Genomic DNA, 23,696 nt, shown 5'->3' with positions numbered 1-23,696 from the left:
ATAATGACAGGATCAGATTCACATGTAACAATATTAACCTTAAATGTAAATGGGCTATATGCCCCAATTAAAAGACACAGACTGGCAAATTGGATAAAGAGTCAAGACCCATTGGTGTGCTGTTTTCAGGAGACCCATGTCACATGCAAAGACACACATAGGCTCAAAATAAAGGGATGGATGAAGATTTACCAAGAAAATGGAAAACAAAAAAAGCAGGGGTTGCAATCCTAGTCTCTGATAAAACAGACTTGAAGCCAACAAAGATCAAAAAAAGACAAAGAAGGCCATTACATAATGGTAAAGATCAATGCAACATGAAGAGCTAACCTAAATATATATGCACCCAATACAGGAGCACCCAGAGCCATAAAGCAAGTTCTTAGAGACCTACAAAGAGACTTAGACTCCCACACAGTAATAGTGGGAGACTTTAACACTCCACTGTCAATATTAGATCAATGAGACAGAAAATTAACAAGGATATTCAGGACTTGAACACAGCTCTGGACCAAGCATACCTAATAGATATCTACAGAACTCTCCACCCCAAATCAACAGAATATACATTTTTCTCAGTACCACGTCACACTTATTCTAAAATTGACCACGTAATTGGAAGTAAAACACTCCTCAGCAAATGCAAAAGAATGGATATCATAACAGTCTCTCAGACTGCAATCAAATTAGAACTCAGGATGAAGAAACTCACTCAAAACTGCACAACTACATGGAAACTGAACAACCTGCTCCTGAATGACTACTGGGTAGATAACAAAACTGAGGCAGAAATAAATAAGTTCTTTGAAACCAATGAGAACAAAGACACAATGTACCAGAATCTCTGGGACACAGCAAAAGCAGTGTTTAGAGGGAAACTGATAGCACTAAATGCCCACAGGAGAAAGCAGGAAAGATCTAAAATTGACGCCCTGACATCACAATGAAAAGAACTAGAGAAGCAAGAGCAAACAAATTCAAAAGCTAGCAGAAGACAAGAAATTACTAAGATCAGAGCAGAACTGAAGGAGTTAGAGACACGGAAAACTCTTCAAAAAATCAATGAATCCAGGAGCTGGTTTTTTGAAAAGATTAATACAGACCACTAGCCAGACTACTAGAGAAGAAAAGACAGAAGAATGAAATAGATACAATAAAAAATGATTAAGGGGATATCATCACAGATCCCACAGAAATGCAAACAACCATCAGAGAATACTATAAACACCTCTATGCAAATAAACTAGAAAATCCAGGAGAAATGGATAAATTCCTGGACACATATACCCTCCCAAGGCTGAGCCAGGAAGAAGTCAAATCCCTGAATAGACCAACAACAAGTTCTGAAATTGAAGCAGTAATTAATAGCCTACCAACCAAAAAAAATCCAGGACCAGATAGATTCATAGCCAAATTCTCCCAGAGATACAAAGAGGAGCTGGTACCATTCCTTCTGAAGCTATTCCAAACAACAGAAAAAGAAGGAATCCTCCCTAACTCATTTTATGATGCCAGCATCATCCTGATCCCCAAACCTGGCAGAGATACAACAAAAAAAGAAAATTTCTGGCCAATATCCCTGATGAACGTCAGTGTGAAAATCTTCAATAAAATACTGGCAAACCAAACCCAGCAGCACATCAAAAAGGTTATCCACCACGATCAAGTCGGCTTCATCTCTGGGATGCAAGGCTGGTTCAGCATATGCAAATCAATAAACATAATTCATCACATGAACAGAACCAATGACAAAAACTACATAATTATCTCAATAGATGCAGAAAAGGCTTTCAATAAAAATCAACACCCCTTCATGCTAAAAACTCTGAATAAACTAGGTATTGATGGAATGTATCTCAAAATAATAAGAACTATTTATGAGAAACCCACAGCCAATATCATACCAAATGGGCAAAAGCTGGAAGCATTCACTTTGAAAACTAGCAGAAGATAAGGATGCCCTGTCTCACCACTCCTATTCAACATAGTATTGGAAGTTCTGGCCAGGGCAATCAGGCAAGAGAAAGAAATAAAGGGTATTCCCATAGGAGGAGAGGAAGTCAAATTGTCTCTGTTTGCAGATGGCCTGATTGCATATTTAGAAAACCCCATTGTCTCAGCCCTAAATCTCCTTTAGCTGATAAGCAACATCAGCAAAGTCTCAGGATACAAAATCAATGTGCAGAAATCACAAGCATTCCTATACACCAATAATAGACAAATAGAGAGCCAAATCTTGAGTGAACTCCCATTCACAATTGCTACAAAGAGGATAAAATACCTAGAAATACAACTTATAAGGGATGTGAAGGACCTCTTCAAGGAGAACTACAAACCACTGCTCAAGGGAATAAGAGAGGACACAAACAAATGGAAACATTCCATGCTTATGGATAGGAAGAATCAATATTGTGAAAATGGCCATACTGCCCAAAGTGATTTATAGATTCAGTGCCATCCCCATCAAGCTACCATTGACTTTCTTCACATAATTAGAAAAAAAACGACTTTTAGTTTCATATGGAACCAAAAATGAGCCTGTATAGCCAAGACAATCCTAAGCAAAAAGGACAAAGCTGGAGGCATCACGCTACTTGACTTCAAACTATCCTGCAAGGCTGCAGTAACCAAAAGAGCATGGTACTGGTACCAAAACAGATACATAGACCAATGCAACAGAACAGAGGCCTTAGAAATAATGCCACACATCTACAACCATCTGATCTTTGACAAACCTTACAAGAACAAGTAATGGGGAAAAGATTCCTTATTTAATAAATGGTGTTGGGAAAACTGGCTAGCCATATGCAGAAAACTGAAGCTGGACTTATTCCTTACACCTCATACAAAAATTAACTCAAGATGGATGAAAGACTTAAACATAAAAACCCTAGAAGAAAACCTAGGCAATACCATTTAGGACATAGGCATGGGCAAAGACTGCATGACTAAAACACCAAAAACAATGGCAACAAAAGCCAAAATGTTCAAATGGGATCTAATTAAACTAAAGAGCTTCTGCACAGCAAAAGAAGCTATCATCAGAGTGAACAGACAACGTACAGAATGGAAGAAAATTTTTGCATTCTATCCATCTGACAAAGGGCTAATATCCAGAATCTACAAGGAACTTAAACAAATTTACAAGAAAAAGGCAACCCGATCACAATGTGGGCAAAGGATATGAACAGACACTTCTCGAAAGAAGACATTTATGCGGCCAACAGACATATGAAAAAAAGTTCATCATCACTTGTCATTAGAGAAATGCAAATCAAAACCCCAATGAGATACCATCTCATGCTAGTTAGAAAGGGCTGGGTGCGGTGGCTCACACCTGTAATCCCAGCACTTTGAGAGGCTGAGGTGGGCAGATCACAAGGTCAGGAGATCAAGACCATCCTGGCTAACACAGTGAAACCCCATCTCTACTAAAAATACAAAAAATTAGCCAAGCGTGGTGGTGGGTGCCTGTAGCCCCAGGTACTCAGGAGGCTGAGGCAGGAGAATGGCGTGAACCCAGGATGCGGAGCTTGCATGAGCTGAGATCGCACCACTGCACTCCAGCCTGGGCCACAGAAAGAGACTCTGTCTGAAACAAAACAAAACAAACAAAACACAAAACAAAACAAAACAAAACAAAGCAAAACAAAGCAAAACAAAACGTCAGGAAACGACAGATGCTGGAGAGGATGTGGAGAAATAGGAATGCTTTTATACTGTTGGTGTGAGTGTAAATTAGTTCAACCATTGTGGAAGATAGTGTGGTGATTCCTCAAGCATCTGGAACCAGAAATACCATTTGACTTAGCAATCCCATTACTGGGTACATATCCAAAGGATTATAAATTATTCTGTTATAAAGACACATGCACACTTATGTTTATTGTGGCACTATTCACAATAGTGAATTGGTTCACAATAGTGAACCAACCCAAATGCCCATCAATGATAGACTGGATAAAGAAAATGTGGCACATACTCACCACGGAATAATATGCAGCCATAAAAAAGGATGAGTTCATGTCCTTAGCAGGGACATGGATGAAGCTGGAAACCATCACTCTCAGCAAACTAACACAGGAACAGAAAACCAAACACCATGTTGTCATTCATACGTGGGAGTTGAACACAGGGAGGGGAACATCACACACCAGGGCCTGTTGCGGGGAGGGGGGCAAAGGGAGGGATAGCAGTGGGAGAAATACCTAATGTAGATGACGGGTTGATGGGTGCAGCAAACCACCATGGTACGTGTATACCTATGTAGCAAACCTGCATATTTTGCACATGTATCTCAGAACTTAAAGTATATATATATATTAAAAAAAGAATGAAATTTCTGTTTTCTCCCTACTTTCTTAATTTCTCTAAATTAGAGCATGTATTTGAAAGGGGTGATAATAACCAAACATGCTTCAACTTCATGGCTTCTTCTTTGAGATGCATTAGGATACCTTACTCATTGGTTAATAAGTTCAGATTCCTTTAACCTGATGAGGTATTATACCAACCACTCCACAGATGTTTTTTGAGCTTTTACTAAATTTGGGTCCTTGTACTCAGTCAAAATTGTGATTTGGGAGATGATGGAGAATAAATAGGAAGTAAATATATGATTTGTATAGTAGCTTATGTTGTTTTCCATAATCGAATGGGATATATACTTAGCTTTGCTTTTATTAGGATGATCTTAGTACAGTTTGGGGGTAGATGGGAAGGACACCAGACTCTAGGTGGGGAAATGATTAAGGGGTTGTTGCCAGTGGTCCAGGTTGGAGATGATAGAGGCCTTAATTAAGGCAGTGGTCCAGTAGATCTTAAGTGGAGAGGGGAGCATCTACAATGTTTAAAAAGTTAATTTGATTGTTGACTGATTAATTTGAGGAGTGAGGTACAAGTTTTATACAGGATATTGAACTTTAGAACTAGAATTTTGTAGCAGAAAGTATTGTTTGCTTAAGTTTTTATTTTCATTGATAGTTCCAGATTTTTATTTCAAGCTTACTTTGACAGTGTTACTCAATGTCTAAAATTGCAAATAGGAACATTTCATCTTTATTCCTGCTTAAAACTCCTCAGCAAATTCTCATTCTTTTAGGTTAATGCTCAACCCAATACTTTAACATGGTATATTAGCAATCTATTGCTGTATTAACAGATTACCCCAAAGCTCAGTGACTGGAAACAACTCACATTTGTTACCTCACAGTTTCCTTGGGTCAGGTGTCTAGGAATGGGTGTTCTGACTCTGGGTCTCTCACAAAGCTTCTCTCAAGGTGTCAGCCAGTGCTGCAGTCATCTCAAGGGAAAATCTGCTTTGAAGCTTACTCATGTTGGCTCAAAGAACATGTGGGCCTTCAAAGGAAGATGTGGCAGTTGGCTTCCCCTAGAGTGAGAGATCCATGGAAGAGTGAGGGCACCTGAGACAGAAGCCCTATATCTTGGAGGTGACATCCTAACAATTTTGCTATATACTGTGTGTTAGAGGTGGGGCTGTGATCCACATGCAAGGGCTGATGACTGCACCAGCTGGGGGTCACTGAGGCCTTCTCAGGGGCTGCCCACCACACATGGCTTACATCATCTACACCCTAACTACCCAACTCTCTAGTTGGTGCCTTGCCAGTTTTCCATTCACACCAGACTCCAGGCAAACGAACCTTTTCAGTTCCTCAAATGCTCCATGCAATGGGACATTCTTCCTTCTCCTCTTCATTTGACTGACTCACATGTGTACTAAAGACTTCAGTTTGAGTATTACTTCCTCAGGATGCATTTCCTGACTAATCTCTCCCAATTTTCCACATTTGAGTAGGAGCTCTTGCTCTTTCTTCAATTATAGCATGTATTGGACTTTAAGATGATGATGATGATGATGATGATGATGATGATGATTATTATTATTATTTTGAGACAGAGTTTTGCTCTTTTTACCCAGGCTGGAGTGCAATGTCGCAATCTTGGCTCACTGCAACCTCTGACTCCTGGGCTTAAGCGATTCTCGTGCCTTAGCCTCCTGAGTAGCTGGCACTACAGGCGCATGCCACCACACCTGGCTAATTTTTTTGTATTTTTAGTAGAGACGGGGTTTCACCATGTTGGCCAGGCTGGTCTCGAACTCCTGACCTCAGGTGATCCACCCACCTTGGCTTCCCAAGGTGTTGGGATTACAGGCGTGAGCCACCGCACCTGCCCTATTATTATTTTTAATTGTGTGCCCTTTATGCTAACTGTAAGCTGTATCCCTGCCACCGGGGCTTTCTGCCTGGTACGATACTAAGCACATAATAATATTTGTCGAATGAATGGATAAATGAATACCAAGATCTTATGCCATATATGTGAGACCATGTGCTTGTTGATTACATTAACTGTGTCTCACACTCTAAGCTGTGTACAGTCTGTACAGTGAATGTGACCAACAAGCTTATGCTCTCTATATATGGGTCTATCAGAGAGCTACCACATGAGTTCCTCTCAATACATTTTATTGAGTCAGGTCTGAAGTCTGTGTCTTTGGGAAAAAAACAAACCCAGATTTCTGTTTTATATAACTTCATTCTATTTTTTATTCTCATGTTTTATGACTTTATGACTTAATAAGTAGATGTGTGTTGCAGATTGAATTTGGAGTTTAGAGAATAAGATTAAGAAAAAAAGAAAGAGCTCCATTTAAGTGAAGCTTCAATTGTTTGGGAGGAACCAGTCCCCGTTTTGACTTAAGCTGTCCTCACTTGTGTTGAAAGTTGATAGCACATTCAGAAGGATCAAGGGAATTTGGTTTGAGTATAGTATATTTGCTTCTAATCTAGGTGGAGTTTAGTTTCCTACTCACTCTTCAGTTTGATCTAACCTGTCTTCTGCCTCCCTATTTTCATGGAACATCTGGCAAAGCTCAGTAAGACCAGCTTACTACCAAAAGCAAGAGGGCCCAAGTCCTGATCTTATTGGACTTTTCTACCCCAGTTCACTCTTGATCACCACCTTTTTTCCAAAACTCTCTCTACTTGGGTGTTTCTGGATGGCATTCTCTTTGTTGTTGTTGTTGTTGTTGTTGTTGTTGTTCTTTTTTTTTTTTTTTTTGACAGAAAACTTTACTTTTTGGGAATTTCTTCTCTGTTATCTTCTTGAGTTCCTCTTTGCCCACTCCCTCAGGAGAATTCTCCAGGTTCTGTTTTGACCCTCTGTTTCTTCTTGATCTATAAGCAATTTCCTTACTTGCATTTTATCCATCATCTATATTCTGATGACTTCAAATCTCTAGCTCAGAATTTTTGTCCAAGTCTGACTTGTATTTCTAATTCCTGTTGACTTTTCCACGTAGTTGTTTGCAGGCATCTCAGACTTCAAACTTGCTCCTTCTCTGCGCCTTCCTCCCAATCTCGGTTAATGGCTTCACCATCCATCTAGTTCATACAATAATGGTGGATTCCTGTTTCCCCATCACTCACTCCTTTATGTGATTATCTAATAACCAAGTCCGGGTGATTTTCTTCTTAGTTTTTTATTCCCCAAACACCTGAGGGCTGTGCCATGCTTATAGGTATCATAAAGGGTTACAATGTTAGTGACTCTCATTGGAAATGGGGAATGCGCTTCTTTGCCAAAATCTTTAGAGGGAGTGGAGGGGCCCTGGGTAGATTGAAACAGGGTCCCACATGGTACTAATAGACTCCAGAGATTGAGAATTGCCATCCTAAGTATTGTGTAAATCAGATGCTCCTTTCCTTGCAGATGCTATTGTGTTAGTTCAAGCCCTTATCAATTCTCTCCTTGACTCCTAGAACACCATTCCACCTTCTGTCTAATCTGTCTTCTACATTGTTGCCAGAGCAATTATCTAATGTAAAAACCTATCATCTCCTAATTACGACTCTTAAAGACTCCTCATTACCTGTAAGAAAAAAAAAAAAAAAAAAAGCAAAAACCAACTGCTACAATCTGGCCCCTGTCTTCCTTTCTAACTCTGCCTTTCATTTAATCTATAACCATGTGGAACTTGTCATTTTTGAAGACACCCTTTTTTTCTCATCTTCATGCTTCCCTCTATCTGAGGTGTTTTCTTTTGATTCTTATCTGGCTGTTTTTCATCATTTAATACTAATTTCTTTCAAGAAACATTTCCTGACTCCCATCCCTCTCCCTGTAGTTCTTCTAGGATGTGTTTAATATGTTTACATAGAATTTTGTGAAAATCTCAATCAGTATACTTGGCACATTTCAGTGTTATTATCTATTCTTTTCTATCTCTCCTAATAGACTGAGAGTTTTTTGAGGTTATGGATCATATTTTATTCATCTTTATTCCCAATATTTAATAGAGTATTTCTATATGTTCATAAATGTCAGAGAAAAAGGTGAATTAATAGACTTAAGCAATTATCCATTCCTTTACTTTGAAAATATTTGTTGAGTGCCTACTTTGTGCCAGTCACCATTCTGCACACAGGGTGTTGCAGTAATAATTTAAGGCCATACATTTCTGCTGCTATATATCTTACATTCTACTGCTAATACATATTAACATAATAACTGTTGATATTTACAAGAATATTTTCATACTGCAAGGAGACTTTCCTAACAAACATTGAGCAAATTTGGCCCTTTCGTGGTGAACAACTGAATCTCTGCTTGTTGTTTTCTTAATTTGTACTGTGGATTTTTTTTTTTTTCCTTCAATGTCTTCATAGGCAGGTACTTATTAGGTAGAGTTTTGGGGAAAATAACCCAACAATGACCCTATATATCATAATGGTAAATATTAGACAATGCCAGATAATAATAAAAAATAATATTTCAATAAGATCTAGTGTTTTCATAAAATGTTACTTCTATTACTTGGGTCATAGCAGTAAACCAAATGTATTCTTTCTTCAATACTCAACACAAACTAAAATTGTTAAATATGTTTCCTTATAGATATTTCATTCTAAATGATATGTCAAGGAAGAAAAGAATTATATTCTATCTGAAAACCAGTGTACAATAGACCTAGTAACAGACCCATAACTGCATTCTAATGTAGTAGATGATGTTCTAATTAATATTATAAATGAATTCTATGTTGAAAGTTTTTTCTCTAAACAAGAATGAATATAGTTATTTTCAGGAGGAAAAAGTCAGGTCCACAAATTAAATATTTCATTATGAAAAATGTAAATGAATACATAGGTCTCATACACCCATTTTTGTGCCACATTATATCACCATGAATTAATCCTCACAGCTTAATACTGCTATTCAGTATTTGCAAGTAGAAAAATCAAAGCAGAACATATTTCCACAAAGTAATATGGAAATCTAGAAGGTTTATAGAATTGTATTATTAGAAGTGGCTTTGAAAATTATTCTTTCCAATCTTTTATCCCCTGAAAATAAAAAATCTATGTCATTACTTATTACTTTCTTACCTTCAGAGAAGGATAATGCATAATGCAGAAAACACATTCCAATATGTCAAAGCTCATACTATAATTTAATTTGTTTTCTTAATAGCTAATCAAAATTTCTCCTTTTACTTAAATTGATTCTATGATTATTTAGTTAATGTCATAGAATTCATTTAAAATGTAGTTTACAGAATCAAATTATGAAATAGTCTTTTGAAATTTTTATTTAAATTAAAATTCTTTTATATATTGTCAGGATTAAAGTGAATAAAAGCAAATCTGAGATAAGGCCCTTATTTTATGTCTCTTAATAATAGCTGATATGTTAGTATTGGGTTCAAGGAAAGTAAGTTCTAGAAAGGGTGTAGGAAGCAGCCTCTTTGAAAACTTTTCTTAAGAATCTGGGAGTGAAATTATAATAAACAAAAAATAAAAACAAATCATATAAATATATTTGTGTGTGTGTATGTGTATGTGTATTATGTATATTGTAAAGGTCTAGACTATAGACTATTTAAAGTCTAATGGCTTTCCGTCCCTGAGGCTTTGTTGGATGGGCACCAACCATTCCCTCTCTTTGTGACACTCTTACTGATGCATTTGTGACTATCACTGCCCAATTCTTTTTGCTTTTTCTAATCTAATATTTTTCATTTTAAAACCTCATTGGCACTTCTCAGCACCATGACTCTCCAAGTCTAGTTAGGATGAAGTTACTGAGGGGCCCTTATCTCTAGCAGAGAATGGTCCTCCTTTCCGTTTGAGTCCCTGGTAGTATGAAGAGAGAGCTGAGGATCACTCAGCCTCCCCACATCCATTAGATGATATCAGTGGTGAGTGTGCTGACACCGACCAGCAACAGCGCATGCTTCTCCTTCTTGGCATTGCGGGGTTTCTCACAATGCAGTGCCACTGTTCAGGGGCACCATCTGGGTTCCTGGTGAATGGAGAGGTGAGGAGGACTTGCGCCTATGATGGGCTGGCCTCAGTATGTGCTGCCCTGCTTTTTTGTGAGTGTCACACTCCTCCTCTCCTGAATATAGGTTGCATCTGGATAATGAGATATGAGAGGGAAGATTTTACTGCTCTGGATGGTGATATCTTGATCACACAGCTTTCATCTCCCTATACCCCGATCATGAACTCCCCCTCACCTTTTTTTCCTTGTATATTCCCACTGAACAGCTATAAAATATGTGGTATTAAATAACAAAATGCATACCCTACCAAAGATGATCTGATTGAGTAAGGCAGTGAGTACAGCAGTATGTTTAAAACAACATTCAGAATTATCTTGCGTTCCATCATCTTTTATATTTCAGCCACATCAGTATAGAGGGCAATACTGTCCAGTGGAAATACAATGTGAACCACATACGTAATTTAAAATTTTCTAATAGTCAAACTTTTAAAAGTAAAAAGAAATCAGTAAAATTAAATTTAATAGTACTTTAATAGTAAATTAAATACATTAAATTTAATAGTACTTTTATTAAGCTAGTGTTTCCAAAATATTATCTTTTCAATAAGCAACCAACAAAAACATTACTGCTGAGATTTTAAAATTATTTTTATCTTCTCTTTAGAGTTCTTTGTCATATAAGGCTAATCATGATTGTCTAACCATATCTTATTGCCAAATTATTTGCAATTAGCCAAAAGAGTGTTTGAAATATTAAGTTTCATTCACTATCATTATGCTGAACCTTGATGGTATAAAACTATCATGATTAGCAAGATATTTAAAATTATTTTTCATTTCTTATATCATTCCTTTAAATTTTCTGTTTTGGTATATGAATTATAAACAAATGATTTAGTAATATGCAATATAAATAAATATGTATTTTTAATGCAGGTTCAGTATTGAAAGGGTTACATGATCAAAAATGTTTAATGACCAGTGGCATATAGGATAAAGTACCAATATTTCAGATTAGTTTTTCAGGTCCCTCTTTCTTGCCAGATATTGACCCTATTGAAACTACCAATGCTTTTGCTCATGCTTCCTCTAAATCAAGGCCATCAACTAAAAGCCAGATTTTTTTCTCTTTGTTTGCTTGGACCCGACATACTTATTTACTTCTCATTTCTATGATTTTGTTCAAGTTTATTTTCTAGTTTGCTTCTCTCCTTGATAAAAATATTCATCTTTGATGATTCAGAACAATTTCTATCAGCTGGAAATCATCCTTGATCACTCCATTCTGTATTCCTATCTTTCTAGCTGAATTCTTATGTTATTTTTTTTCAGTGCCATTTTTTGGGACATCTATTTATATACTACCTTCTGTTACTATTTATAATTTTTTAATGTGTATGCATTCACAACTAAATTTTGAGTACATTGAAAGTATTTTGTGTGAACATTTACTGTTTGTTATAATGTAGAGCACTGTATAATATTGTGCAAAGAAACACTAGTGGAAGCAGAAATTTAAACTCTCCTGTTGATTTGACTTTAATCATCCTCGTAAGTATGGCCTATTTTAGTCTCCACAGTCTAGAACGATTTTACTGATTAATGTATGTATATGTATGTGTGTATATTCTGTGGAAAGATGGATTTAATAAATTATTAATTGCTTTGTTAAGCCAAGGAATTTTCATCTGTTATCCCACCTCAAAAGTTCACAATTCTTTTATTCTTAAACAACTTTGCAAGAGAGAGAGACAACTTAGAGACTTTCCTTCAAGGGCTTATTAAACTTGGCCAAATCTATATAATCTATAACTTCTTAGTTTACTATGACAGTCCAGCAGGAATGAAAATATGGTATGGCTGCCACATTGATTGCCAAAGAGATAACATTTAACATCTGTCGAGGGAATAGGACAAATTTTACAAATCAAAGACTAGCCTGGCCCAGGATTCAGTTTTATCATACCGTATAGTCATCACTTAATTCATATTTTGCCTATGTTGTTCATAAATTGTCCACTCTAAACATTTTTGTGGTATCTCTTTATTTTTATCACTTTTGAAGAAAATTATATTACTTTATAATATAATTAGATTTGAGCACAATGATTGGGATTCAAGTGAAAAACTACAGAAAAATTATAGAAATTATTTGACAAAGGGCCAGGAGTGGTGGCTCATGCCTGTAATCCCAGTACTTTGGGGGGCTTAGGTAGGCGGATCACTGAGGTAAGGAATTTGAGACCAGCCTGACCAACATTGAGAAACCTCTTCTCCACTAAAAATACAAAATTAGCCGGGCATGGTGGTGCAGGCCTGTAATCCCAGCTACTCGGGAGGCTAAGGCAGGAGAATTGCTTGAACCTGGGAGGTGGAGGTTGCAGTGAGCTGAGATCACGCCATTGCACTCCAGCCTGGGCAACAAGAGCGAAACTCCGTCTCAAGAAAAGAAAAGAAAAAAAATTAATTGACAAAGTAAGGTCAACTAAGTAAAAGCATGAATTATTTCATGATTCTCAAGCCTGGTTGTACATCAAAATCACCCGAAGAGCTTTCATAAAATGCACATATCCAGGCCCTCCTTAGACATGTTGAATCAGACTTTCCAGCCTGGGAATCTGTGTTTTAAAATTTCCTTGGTTTTGAAATTCCTGACTTTTTCTGTTCCCAGTTTCACATATTGTTATAACACAACATACTTTATACCATAGCTTGAGTTCTACAAGTAAGACTGGTCAGTGGTCAGACAAGCCAGAAGGAACCTTAGATATCAGCTTCTTTGATTTGCTTATCTAATGCTCTGTTATCCAAAGGAGACTTTGGTGATTAGATAGCAGAAAATTCCCTGAAGTCACCATTGCAAGGTTTCTTCCAGGGGCCCCTATTTTAGTCTTACATTAGTGTCAAGTCACTGTCCTACTCTGGGATACACAGAAAAGGAAGGTGTTTATTTGCAGGGCACCAAACAAGGACAATCTGGGCAGCTCATGCTTAAGACCTGAGCTCCCTGATGTCTTGCAGGTAAGAGTTTTTAAAGGCAGGGGTAAATTTCAGGAAAGAAGTTATAGAGAAAAGTCATAAATCAATACATGGAGGCTATACATTGGTTTGACCTAAAAAGGAGGAAGAGCTCGAAGCAGGGACCCACAGGTCATGGGTGGATTGTAAGATTTTCTGATTTGTGATAGGTTCAGGAAGCAAAGCTTTGTCTAAAAATTTGAGATCGGCAGAAAAGAATGTTAGCTCTGGCTCATGAGCATCACCTCCTCTAGGCTCCTCCGGAAGAAATTTTGAATAAGGAATGGTGGCCAGAGTTTAGTCCTTAGCTTCCTCTTATCTAAGGTCTGTGTGCCAGCAGATCTGTTTGGTGGGGGTTTGGGTTTCCGAAAAACAACTCAGGGACATATACTGTTTTAGTTTCTACAAAGGAACCAAACATCTCCTGACTCTAACTTCCTTGGTTATTGTTTTAGGCTACTATTGTAGCAGGATGAGCCGCGGACAAAACCCCACAGACACAGAGATAGTGAAGGAAGTAGCTTTTAATCAGCTGGAAGCATCGGCAGACTAGCGTCTTAAAATCCGAGCTTGTTGAGTGCACAATTTCTGTCCCTTTTAAGGGCTCACAACACTAAAGATTTTACATGACAGGGCCGTAATTGACTGAGCAATCTAGGGGATATGTGACAAGGGCTGCATGCACCAGTAATCAGAGTGAGACAGAACAGAACAAGAAGTTTCACAATGTCCTTCCATACAATGTCTGGAATCTATGGATAACATCGGTTGCTAGGTCATGAGTTGAATTTTAACTATCAGGCTAAGGTCAGGCAGGCCCAGCCTGATTTTGGGTCTGGTGCCTGGCGCCGGGCTGCCTACCTTTGGTTTTACTTCCTTTTTTTTTTTTTTCCTCAGATCAAGTACTGAGCATAAAACAATATAGAATATGGGGGAGTCTCCTTCTCTCTTCTCAGATTTCCCCCCTTTGAGACTCTCACTCATCTTATTAGTAGTAGTTCTCACTTTCATTTTCACTATTTATGTCTTCCTGTGCAACAGATTGATAGTGATTCATGTAATATACTTGTGCTGCAGCATTCTGGTGAACTCAGGTAGGGATGAAGCTTTTTATCATTTGAAGAAGTATAGGTAGCAAACAAGGGAGTAGTAAGCAGGTTCCTATTACTATTACAACTGCTATTATACTGGCCTGGCATTCGCCCTCCTTACGACTTTCTCGGTGGCTTGTTGCATCTCTATTTACAAATACTTGATTAGTTATCTCCAGTAATTGCGAGGTATTCATCACTGCAAAACCAGCCTGTTTTTGTAATTTCCTCTGGATATCTTCCATGCTTTGACTAAGGCCATGTTAATCATACACTGATTTTCGGGACTATCCGGATCGAAAGGAGTGTACATACGATAGGCCTCACTCTTTCACTATTACCTTCTTGCTTATCAAGCTGCTTATTTACTTCTCAAGGCCAGCTAGGTGCTTGGAATTTCCCTTGAAGGAACTCAAGGTTTTCCTTTATTTCCATTCTTGGGAGACTGCAGCGCCTTAAAAAGAGAGTCCCTGCTGTGCCTTAATATCAAAGAATAACTGTCATTTCTCATTAGTTTTGACAATTTAGATTCTATTTAAGTTTATTTTATGCAAGATTTAAAAATCACTTAAGCTGAATGATACATAAACTGTGAGCATTGCTGTACCTCCCCTTTTGTCTGCTCATGAAGTGGCGTCCTTGTCTGGGGTAAATACCCGAGTTTCGTTTTCTCACACCCAGGAAATCAGGTATGCAGACACACAAGAAGTGGGTTTAGGAGCGGAGATTTAATAAGCAAAAGAAAAGAAAGAGAAAGAAGAATAACTCTCTCCTGTGAGAGAGAGGGGCGCCCGAGTGGGACGTCCCCCCGCCGCAGAGTGCACAGGGTTTTATAGATAGGCTTCACGAGGCGGTGTCTGATTTATATAGGGTCCAAAGATTAGTTGAACAAGGTGTGACGTTTACATAACCTGCAGGGAAACCTGGCACTCCACCCTAATCTTGTTATGCAATTGAGTCTTTGCCTGGCCTTCCCCTTGTTGTCTGCTCCAGATTGCACATGTAATTGTCAAGGAGAAGGGAAGATGGAGCCGCCATTTTGAAAATGCCTGGTCCCCAGGTAGCTCTTTTCCTGTTGGCACAACTGCTGGCATTCACCCGTGCAAGCTTCTAGCTTGCCTTGCTATGTCTGCACCTTAATTACATAGGCTGCCCTTTGTTAGAAAAGAAAATGATTGGGGGCTGCTTTTCATTGAAAGGAAAACCTTATCAAGGAACTCCTTACCCTCACTATCTGCCTAAATCATTTCTTTTTAACTCCTATATCACTCATATGTCTGGGAATTGTGATTAGGTTTGTAGTATATGCAGGACCAATTATTTTCCCCCTTAAAAATGTGTATAAATTTAAGGATACAAAAGTGCAGTTTTGTTTCATGGACATATTGCATAATGGTGAAATCTGGGCTTTTAGTATACTCATCACCTGAATAGTGTACATTGCATCCATTACATAATTTCTCATTCCTCAGCCCCTCCCACCCTCCCACCCTTCCGAGGCTCCATTGAGTATTATTCCACCTTGTGTGTCCATGTATACACTTTATTTAGTTCCCACTTATCAGTGAGAGCATGTGGATTTTGACTTTGTGATTCTGAGTTGTTTCACTTAAGATAATGGCTTCCATTTGCAATCATGTTGTTGCAAAAGACATGATTTCATTTATTTTTTTATGGCCAAATAGTATTCTACTGTGGAGGCTGAATATATTCTATTGTGGATATATATATCACAATTTCTTTATCCGCTCATCCATTGATGGACATTTAGATTGATTCCATGACTTTGCTGTTATGAATAGTGCTGCTGTGAGCATTCAAATGCAGGTATTACAGGGCCAGTATTATATATACTGTTCCACATTCAAATGATAATTATGACCATCACATCACCATCACATTCAGTAATATTTCTTTACTAATTAGATACATATTGTACATAGATACAGAATATAAAGACAATATCTCAAATGAAAGAAGCTAATGTTTACTGCCTATTAAGTACCAACTAATTTTTAGCCCATTTAGCCCCTCGAGGTTGGTTTTTCTTCTCTTTTTTTCTCTTTTACTAATACGGAAACTAAAGCTCAGAAAGTAACTTGTTTGGCCAGACATGGTAGCTCACACTTGTAATCCTAGCCCTTTGGGAGGCCGAGGTGGGAAGATTGCTTGATCCTAGGAGTTCGAGACCAGCCTGGACAACATAGACCCTGTATCTATTTAAAAATAAAAATAAAATAAATAAATAAATAAAAGAAAGTAACTTGTCTGAGGCCACGCAACTAATAACCACTAGAGCTGTGTTTATGTGCGTCACATGTATGAAACAAAAATCAGTGATTTTTCTACTTTGGCATACTGTTGCATACTGTTGCAACTAGAAGTTGATAATTAATCTCTTCCTTGAGTATTGGAAAGAATAATGGACCAAATTATGACCAAGCAGTGTTGAGGTTCTATTATGCCTTGTAAATGTTTAAGTAAAGTAGCACACACTAAGGAATGAAGGTGTGGTCCTCATACTCAAATGCATCATAGCACTTTGGAATAATTTATTGCCAAGAAATAATACACTGTGCCAGTGTAATGTTCTATCAGATTATGAATAATTCTTTTCTTTAAACTTTTTAAAACTAACGTCCTTGAGCTATATGATTATGAGTAATTCTTATTCACTATTCTGAAGCTTTTATCTCTTTCCCCATTTCTGTTATTGTTCCCATCTGTTATTGTTCTTTCACTGAATGAAAAACCAAAAATTGGGAAAATAAGAATGTAAAAGGAAAGTGAAGAAGTGAAGAGAGAAGTTTCTTGAGAGGTAGCATCTCAAAGCTCTTCAAAATGAAAAGTTATCACGTTATCTAATATAAGACATAAAGTTGGGAAAAACAAAAATTGGGAAAATAAGAATGTAAAAGGGAAGAGAGGAAGTGAAGAGAGAAGTCTTAAGAGGTAGTATCTCAAAGCTTTTTAAAATGAAAGTTATCAGGTTATCTAATATTTGGAATAAATACACTAGACATTGTATAAGCCTGTAGTATCTGTTATAATCTGGCTTCTTTTGTCCTTAAAATAAGAAGAGCTGTTATAACTTTAGAACATTATTTAAATGTGCGATGTTTTGAGTTTATATTATATCCTAATATCATTGTGCTTTGTTTTTACTGTCAGTATATGACATAGTGATATGGTAATGAAATTTTCCCAAATTCTTGATCTCAAGTCAAAGCAGACTGGGTTTGGAAGCTTTGTTCTACCTTCTTATCTTCAGAGTTGGATTTAGGTTTGATTCACATTGTTTGCAAATACATTCTTATTCCTTGAAAGTCTCCATTTAAAAGAAGTTATATACAGAATGAAGTAAGTTAACCTCTGATGACTCAGTTTGTCTTTTTAGAAAAAATGTCAACATTTATCAAGAAAGTATGTTTTTCATTTGCATGCTTTACTTTTCTTTTTTACCACGAGGATTATTAAAAAAACATTTGGGATTTTAAAAAAACCTCTTTCCATTTCAAGTAGCAAAATAATAAAATTTTCTTACATACATGTTTTCTTCCTATAAAAACTATTACGGCACAGCAAAGCACATAGGAAATAATTACAGAACTTGGTGAACCCATAAAAAGCTTTGTGGCTTAACAATATGAATTGGAGTTATTATGTGTATCTCTTCCCACCTTTTTGTTTCCTTCAAAAGAACAACGGTAACCATTAGTAGGTAGTATTTTTTAAGGTCCCCAAATATTGCTTATTTAATAATTTAACTAGAAAAATGGCAATGTTTGTGTTTACTTGATGTTGAAATCATGTTACGCATTCTTACTCTGTTTGTATCTGATCAGCTCCCTGGGGCTTCCACTGTGGGGCAACTGTTAGCTCTTTTCTCAGGAGTTGTGCCAGTATCCAATTTACTCTTCAGTATCTATAGGCCACTGATTCCATGTGGAATGAAAATTGATTCCATGAAAATTGATCACCATTGCAACAATAATAATGATATTAAAATACCTGTTCCATCAACTGCTAGTTCTTCTCAGCCAGTGACCACAGGCACACAAACCTTAGGAATAATTTTATAGAGAAATGAAGCGAAGAAATGTTGACAGTTTGTATTCTAGAAACACTTGGTTTAAGAAGATGTATTAACATTGCCTATTTTAGTCTCACTTTTTGAAGACTCCTTCAGAGCTGCTTCAGTGTGAGCATGAAAATATACCCATTGAAAGAAATCAGGTGTTCGGTACCCTGCCAGCTGTATTACCACATGGTTCCTGTAAGTTAGAAGTGTTACTTCCTGATAAGGCTATTTTCCCTGTCACTAGGGATAAATTTGCATATTGAAGAAACTACCTAGATTGCAGCAACTGCCTTCCAAAAAGTCCTTTTCATCATTTGTGAGGTAATACTGTCAGGATTAGTTCTTTAAGGGATAGCCTTCTCTCCACATACACATTGTAGCAATAGATAGAGTTTAACTTTATACATCCCTTTGATAACTCAGTTTCCTGTCTGTAGATGTAGATTCTATCAGAAATAGAGTCTTTGTAGGTGGAATAAAATCTTAAGACACTTCTGCCTACCTTTGTTGTTGTTATTCTAGGCGAAAAGTTTTGGGGGGTGGTGTTGCTTTGTTTTCTGTTTTTAAATTCTATAATATTAAAGCAACTATGTCAAATATATTATTTCAAACTTTCAGGACATTTGGTCAGTATCAAACACAGTTAAATATATTCATTGGCAAATTCCTAGTTTAAGTTAAGGGGGAGATAATATATACACATATTTTTTATATCTTGCTATATATTTTTCTACCCAAAGGAAAAAGGTAAATGTGTGATTTTTTAAAGAATGAATTAGTAGAACTGCATTATTTGTCTATATAATTCTCTGTTTTACTCATTTGATTTTGGGTAGAAATCCTTTCTAGGAATTAGGGCAATTTAAGGTGAGAGATGGAGCATTTTGCATTTATTGTTGCACATCTGCTGTAGAGGGTAAACTTAATTATTTAATTAAGTTTAATTAAATACACACATTTATTTTAAAGGCATGATAACCATTCTCTACTAGCAATGAAACATTAGAAGCTGGAAAAAAAAAATTTTAATTCTTCGGTCTTTGTGAGCTGATGTTTTTTATGTGACATTCTTTTGTTGTTAGACTAGAAAAATAAAGTTAAAAGTTTGTGTATTAGCAAGGAGAGGTTGTAGCCAGAATGGAAAATTTCACAAAATCATATATTTTAAACTTTTATTTTAGAAGGTGATTATAGCTAATAATGTCTAGCCCTCTCTGAGTAACTCGCCCACATAATTGCATAGGATAACTTAAAATTACATTTTAGGACGTTAATTAAAACTTTGAATTTAAGTCAGAATAAACTGCTGAAAAATACATGGCAGAGGAAAACTGAATAACCATCTTACTGCATAAAATTAAAGAAGTATAGGGAGCAGGGATTGTCAAAAATACCATTTGCATAAAGTAAAATGCTGATTTTGCAAATTTTAAAGTCAATGTCACTGCCTGAAACAGAATAGTAAAATAATAGAAAGTAGAGTATTTCCTTGTGTATTTCTAGTTTTACATTTTGTGAAATTTTTTTGTGTGAATGAAACATACTCTGAACTTTTAATGCAAAGTCATTAGTGAAAAGTTTGGGACTGGGCAACATAAGTTGAAGTAGCATGTAGATTTTATGTATCTGTTCTTCAACTTGTATAAACTTACCTTGTTTGTTTCCATTTGTGTGTCAGAGGCACACAAATCAGGATCAGGAGATACAGGGGTTTCAAGATGAAGGAGAAATTCTGTAGATGTCTGTTAGGTCCGCTTGTTGCAGAGCTGAGTTCAATTCCTGGATATCCTTGTTAACTTTCTGCCTCGTTGATCTGTCTAATGTTGACAGTGGGGTGTAAAAATCTCCCACTATTATTGTGTGGGAGTCTAAGTCTCCTTGTATGTCTCTAAGGATTTGCTTTATGAATCTGGGTGCTCCTATATTGGGTGCTTATATATTTAGGATAGTTAGCTCTTCTTGTTGAATTAATCCCTTTACCATTATGTAATGGCCGCCTTTGTCTCTTTTGATCTTTGATAGTTTAAAGTCTGTTTTATCAGAGACTAGAATTGCAACCCCTGCCTCTTTTTTTTGTTTTCCATTTGCTTGGTAGATCTTCTGGGTTGTAGAGTTTCTGCTGAGAGATCAGCTGTTAGTCTGATGGGCTTCCCTTTGTGGGTAACCCAATCTTTCTGTCTGGCTGCTCTTAACGTATTTTCCTTCATTTCAACCTTGGTGACGCTGACAATTATGTCTTGGAGTTGCTCTTCTCGAGGAGTATCTTTGTGGCATTCTCTGTATTTCCTGAATTTGAATGTTGGCCTGCCTTGCTAGGTTGGGGAAGTTCTCCTGGATAATATCCTGAATAGTGTTTTCCAACTTGGTTCCATTCTCCCCATCACTTTCAAGTACACCAATCAGACGTAGATTTGTTCTTTTCACATAGTCCCATATTTCTTGGAGGCTTTGTTGATTTCTTTTTATTCTTTTTTCTCTAAACTTCTCTTCTTGCTTCATTTCATTCATTTGCTCTTCCATCTCTGATACCCTTTCTTCCAGTTGATCAAAACAGCTAAAGCTTGTGCATTCATCAGATAGTCCTCATGCCATGGTTTTCAGCTCCATCAGGTCCTTTAAGGACTTCTCTGCATTGGTTATTCTAGTTAGCCATTCGTCTAATCTTTTCTCAAGGTTTTTTTTTTTTTTTTTTTTTTTTGAGACGGAGTCTCGCTCTGTCACCCGGGCTGGAGTGCAGTGGCCAGATCTCAGCTCACTGCAAGCTCCGCCTCCCGGGTTCACGCCATTCTCCTGCCTCAGCCTCCCGAGTAGCTGGGACTACAGGCGCCCGCCACCTCGCCCGGCTAGTTTTTGTATTTTTTAGTAGAGACGGGGTTTCACCGTGTTAGCCAGGATGGTCTCGATCTCCTGACCTCATGATCCGCCCGTCTCGGCCTCCCAAAGTGCTGGGATTACAGGCTTGAGCCACCGTGCCCGGCCTTCTCAAGGTTTTTAACTTCTTTGCCATGGGTTCGAACTTCTTCCTTTAGCTTGGAGAAGTTTATCTGAAGCCTTCATCTCTCAACTCGTCAAAGTAATTCTTCATCCAGCTTTGTTCTGTTGCTGGTGAGGAGCTGCATTCCTTTGGAGGGGGAGAGGTGCTCTGATTTTTAGAATTTTCAGCTTTTCTGCTGTTTTTTCCCCATCTTTGTGGTTTTACCTACCTTTGGTCTTTGATTATAATGATGTATAGATGGGGTTTTGGTGTGGATGTCCTTTCTGTTTGTTAGTGTTTTCCTTCTAACAGTCAGGACCCTCAGCTGTCGGTCTGTTGGAGTTTGCTGGATGTCCACTCCAGACCCTGTTTGGCTGGGTATCAACAACGGAGGCTGCAGAACAGTGAATATTGCTGAACAGCAAATGTTGCTGCCTGATCATTCCTCTGGAAGTTTTGTCTCAGAGGGGTACCTGGCTGTGTGAAGGGTTAGTCTGCCCGTACTAGGGGGTGCCTCCCAGTTAGGCTACTTGGGGGTCAGCGACCCACTTGAGGAGGCAGTCTGTCTATTCTCAGATGTCAAGCTCCGTGCTGGGAGAACCACTACTCTCTTCAAAGCTGTCAGACAGGGACGTTTCAGTCTGCAGAGGTTTCTGCTGCCTTTTGTTTGGCTATGCCCTGCCCCCAGAGGTGGAGTCTACAGAGGCAAGCAGGCCTCCTTGAACTGCGGTGGGTTCCACCCAGTTCGAGCTTCCTGGCTGCTTTATTTACCTACTCTAGCCTCAGCAATGGCGGGTTCCCCCCAACCCCCAGCCTTGCTGCCGCCTTGCAGTTTGATCTCAGACTGCTGTGCTAGCAATGAGCGAGGCTCTGTGGGCATGGAACCCTGTGAGCCAGGTGTGAGATATAATCTCCTGGTGTGCTGTTTGCTAAGACCATTGGAAAACCACAGTATTAGGGTGGGAGTGACCTGATTTTCCAGGTGCCATCTGTCATTGCTTTGCTTGGCTAGGAAAGGGAATTCCCTGACCCCTTGTGCTTCCCGGGTGAGGCAATGCCTCACACTGCTTTGGTTCATGCTTGGTGCGCTGCACCCACTGTCCTGCACCCACTGTCTGACAAGCCCCAGTGAGGTGAACCTGGCACCTCAGTTAGAAATGCAGAAATCACCCGTCTTCTGCGTGGCTCATGCTGGGAGCTGTAGACCGGGGCTCTTCCTATTCAGCCATCTTTGAAGGAGAAATTCTAAAGAGGGAGGATTAATCCATGATGGCTGTAGAACTGAGGCCTATGTCCAAGAGCAACATCTGGCCTCATTGAGCACTTTAGAATAATTGCAAATATGTCATGATTCTTTATATAAATGTGGAAATAATTTCATTTTTCAATTCCAGTGTTATCAATAGAATATTATTTCTTTGTAATTGTGAAATGCCTTACTTCTTAATCTTTGGTTCAAATATAAGCATATTACTCCATACATATTTTCTTAGGGAGAAGTTCAGTTCACTTTATGGTTTGTATTTCCATGTAGTTATTAATTTACCTAAACTCTATTTTTGCCAGAATTTAATCATATCAACTTACATTTATTTATTCCTTTAGCTCACATTATTAATATGGGCTAGGCTTAATATAGATCAGATTGTGAAAATAATTAAAATAAGATTTCATTTAGAGGGACATATTTAATAGATGATATGATTTTGTTTCGGTAAGCAAAGATTTATAGATTATATTTAAAGAAAAAAACAACCTTTTTTTTTTTTTTTTTTTAGGCAGTTGCTCTAGTATCACTGGCATTGGATTCTTATTTTTATGGCTGCTGTTCATTTACTGGGGAGGGAAGACATCCTTATTAAAGTTCTTGTTGTCAGAGAAAATTTGATAAACATGTCACAACTCAGCTATTTATGTGAATATTCTGCCCTACACTTGAAAGGTATCAAATAGATATCTTTGGGAAGAAATTTCAAATCCCTTAAATAGTGGGATAATTTGCAGGATATTTGATTCTTCTTGTATAGCTTTTGTGGGTCTGCACATTTTAGCTTCTTTTATTAAATAAGCAAACTGCGGATAACTAGGTATGTCACCTGGCATGATTACTGGTGAACAGCACATTCCTCCACAAGTCTTGGTTGTCTTTACACTTGTCTGCTCTACGGTCATTCCTTGGCCTTAGCTTATTTCTGAGGACTGTCAAAGTGTGTGAATA

At 37.7% G+C, this 23,696-nt stretch overlaps 1 protein-coding gene across 2 annotated transcripts in view; it reads left to right on the top strand.

Moving 5' to 3' along the window:
• The window catches only part of COL25A1 (collagen type XXV alpha 1 chain), a 512,691-nt gene that overhangs the window by 170,042 nt on the left and 318,953 nt on the right, over window positions 1-23,696 (top strand). The gene's annotated exons all lie outside the window — the stretch shown is intronic.

This window comes from Chlorocebus sabaeus, chromosome 7 (assembly GCF_047675955.1).
Source record: "Chlorocebus sabaeus isolate Y175 chromosome 7, mChlSab1.0.hap1, whole genome shotgun sequence".
Classification (NCBI taxonomy): Eukaryota; Metazoa; Chordata; class Mammalia; order Primates; family Cercopithecidae; genus Chlorocebus; species Chlorocebus sabaeus.
This window is presented reverse-complemented; position numbering and strand designations above follow the sequence as displayed.